A 3,654-nucleotide genomic window follows, 5' to 3' on the forward strand; every position below is an offset into this window, starting at 1 on the left:
TTATTCTCACAGGCACTGCTGCAAATAAGAAATAACAAGTAGGAATAGCACTAAGGTTTGAAAGTCACACCATATTTATATTTTTGTTCCATATTAATAACATTAGATTGGGGGGGAGGGATGTCCTAATATCTAGCAGCACAAATACTTCTAAGGGTTAACTTGTCCATATATATATGAAGTGGAATATACCTGCATCTGTAAATTGAAACCACACTAAATGAACATTTTGATATAACTTTCAGTTTCCTTAGTGTAGGCTACTCCATCTGATTTTTTCTCCCAATTTATTCACTGCAGGGGTGGGGAGGAAGAAAAGGAGGCATGGTTCCTACGTGCTTTCAGCCAGTTTCAAGGTTACAGCTGCCTTCTCCATCCACTACTTTCCTCTGGATAATGTCATGTTTGCCTGGCTTTCACTGCCAGACACTCAGCTTGCCTCCTGTCACATCATTACCTGCCATTTCAACATAGCCTATTATGTTCAAGATCAGGACACTTAGATGTGTTTTAATGTGCAAAGATGAATATGTAGGTGTCTACAGATAAGGTAGGTAGTTAAACTCCCATTACAGTCAATGGAGACAGTTACCCTCAAATGGACAGGCATTACTGTCATTAGCTCTGGGCTCCACACAGCATAGCTCTCCAGTGAGCACCAAGGGGAGCTGCACACCTAAAGCAGATGTAAGCACCTACAAAAGAAGCCTAAGTTTAAGGAGGCTTAATGTGGAGCTGAATCACATCCTGGCTGATTGCCAGCAGTAGTCTCTCCCCAAAATTCCTCCTCAGTTTTTTCCTCTGTCCATTTCTGTTGTTTTTCTGCTCCCCTTGCTCCTACATGTCTTGTTTAATTCCTTGTTTCGTTGCCTCATCTCATCTCGTTCTGGAACAGTATATTCAAAATCTGCTCTTTAACAACAACCTTCGTTCGTACCTGGTTTAACTGCCACTCCGATAGTGTGGCTTCCTCCTCCTGACATGAAGTTTGACACAAATCATTTATCCTCTCACCGCAGTTTCATATTTAACATACAAACATGTTTGTTTGTTTCTTTGTTTTTCTGAGGGAGGGAGATTCATTATTAAATTTAGGTTCTGTTAAAGAAAAGTGAATTTGTCATGATTGGTTAGTGTTTTGGCTATCCATTTCTAAAGAAACACTGCCTATGGTCTTGTTAATGTGCCTGATCCTCAGGCATGCTAATTTTTAAAAGCCTTTGAAATCAATGGGAGCTGTGGAAGCTTAACCCGTCTCCTGATTTCTGCGAAAGTTCTCCTCCACGGTGTTTTGTGTCTGTGTCTATATGAACAGCACAGCAACAATAAAGCAACCAGAGCAGAGCATGTGCGCAATGCTCAAATTATGACAACACTGAAGAACCCTCATGTTCCTCCAAATGTATCTCTCTGAGCAAATATGAGAAGAGTAGCTCACATACAACAAAACTATGGGCTATATTCTGAGCTTCATTGCGCTGGTTTAAAACTGGAGTGATTTCATTTACTTTACTCCAGCCTAACTAAGATTAGGATCTGCCTGTATAATCAATACAGTAGGCATATTGACCTAAACCTGGAAAGAAATAAATACTGTCAGGAACAGTCTTCTCGCAGGGAAACAGACAAAAACACCTGACTTTAAACAGACTTCTAAAAACCACATCTCTTATGAAATCTCTTGGGAGCAGGAGTTCTTTCAGTCTCCCGGGGCATAGCAAGCAAAGCAAGGTAAGTTATCTTGACACCAAGTCCTCGAGCAGCAGATCTTTTGGGGAATGAACAAAGTGCTCTGTAGAGCCAGCCTGGCTTATTGTCAGAGTCATCTGTATCCTTGAAAAGTACAGCTGGGGTTAGGGAAGCTGCAGAGAACACTTCTGTTACACTGACGTGCTTCTTCAAGGAAAGGAATCATCATGACTTGAGTTTCAGGGGAAGTATTTTTAGTGTTCCTTCCTCCTGAGGGGAGTTTCTATCATAATCCATTGATTTGCATGGAGCTTATTGTGCGATACAGGGGTTCTTTTATTTTTTTCTTTAAAAAAGAGAGAAACATACTTGAAAAAATTCTATGCCTTTCAAGAATTTTCCTTAATACAGTAGCCCTGCATGAATTATTCCCAGCAATCCTGAACTTTGAAGTGGGAATCTTTATCATATTAAATAGTTACTATGTTATGCAAATAAATATACACATCTGTATATGTACAAATCTCAGAAAATATTTCTTTCCTCTGTTTTGGGCATCTCAAATGATTCGTTGACGCTTTAGGAGTCATACGACTAAATGAGAACAATACCCAGTTGACCAGTCTGCCAGGAGAAATAAGGCTGTATTGTAAGAAGGAACAAAGATATTTTTTTTCTCCTGGAGTTCTGATTCCTCATTAAAGAGTAACTATCAGGAGTATACTTTCAAGGGTCATTTCTGTAGTTGGTCACTAGAAGAGAGTGATCGCACCTGTATGGCATCACAAGCCACGAGGAGGAGCAGGGTGCTCTCCCCTGAGCCGGGAGGGAGAGAGAGCATGGGCTGAGCAGTTTGTGGCCCTTTTCATGCAACTCAAAACATGGATTATTTTTACCCAGGATTAAATCACCTTGAGGTACATTTTGGACTCCCCCATCCTTCTGCATTACCCAACAAGTGCACCCAGGTCCTTGAGCAAAAACAATCCCACATTTAGGTTTACCCTTTCCTGAGGAAGGAATAACCCAGACTGTTTTTCCCAGCAAGTTTCTTACATGTACTGTGGGGTTCTTATCTCCTTCCATGGTGCACAGGGGTTTTGATTGGGCAGGGCCAGGTCGACTGGCAGATCCTCTAGTGTTAACTAGCCAAGTAGGTTCTGCTAAATGTGTGTGCCAATGCTTGAATGTCCCAGCACCCATTGCTCTCAGTGTAGTTTTTAATAGTCCATTGTATCGTTCAATTTTCCTGGAGGCTGGTCCATGATAGGGAATGTGATACACCCAATCAATGCCGTGCTCCTAGGCCCAGGCGTTTATGAGGTTGTTTCGGACATGAGTCCCGTTGTCTGATTCAATCTTTCAGGGGTGCCGTGTCACCATAAAACTTGCTTTTCAAGGCCCAAGACAGTAGTCTGGGCAGTGGTATGTGTCACCGGGTGTGCTTCCAACCATCCGGTAGTTGCTTCCACCATTGTAAGCACATGGTGGTTGCCATGGTGGGTTCATGGTAGTGTGATATAATCAGTCTGCCAAGCTTCCCCATATTGATATTTCAGCCATCATCCTCTATACCAAAAAGGCTTTAGCCACTTAGCTTGTTTGATTATGGCACACATTTCACATCTATGGATAACCTGTGCAATGGCATCAATAGTCAAATCCACCCCTCGATCACAAGCCCATTTGTATGTTGCAGCCCTTCGTAAGTGTCCTGATGTGTCATGGGCCCACCAAGCCATAAATAGCTCACCCTTATGTTCCCAACCCAGATCCACCTGAGCCACTTCAATTCTAGCAGCCTGGTCCACCTGCTCATCGTTTCGATGTTCTTCAGTCGCATGACTCTTGGGTATGTGAGCGTGTGCGTGACATACTTTTACAACCAGGTTCTCTACCTGAGCAGCAATATCTTGCTATAATTCACCAGCCCAGATGGGTTTACCTCTGCACTGCCAGTTGGTC

General features: G+C 42.5%; 1 non-coding gene across 1 annotated transcript; it reads left to right on the plus strand.

The window, feature by feature from the left end:
* The first annotated feature begins 2,403 nt into the window (after positions 1-2,403).
* Positions 2,404-2,542, plus strand: LOC142029599 (small nucleolar RNA U3). The gene has a single exon (XR_012649962.1). It is a non-coding gene; the product is annotated as a small nucleolar RNA U3 (small nucleolar RNA).
* The last annotated feature ends 1,112 nt before the right edge of the window (positions 2,543-3,654 follow it).

Source organism: Buteo buteo, chromosome 3 (assembly GCF_964188355.1).
Source record: "Buteo buteo chromosome 3, bButBut1.hap1.1, whole genome shotgun sequence".
NCBI lineage: Eukaryota > Metazoa > Chordata > Aves > Accipitriformes > Accipitridae > Buteo > Buteo buteo.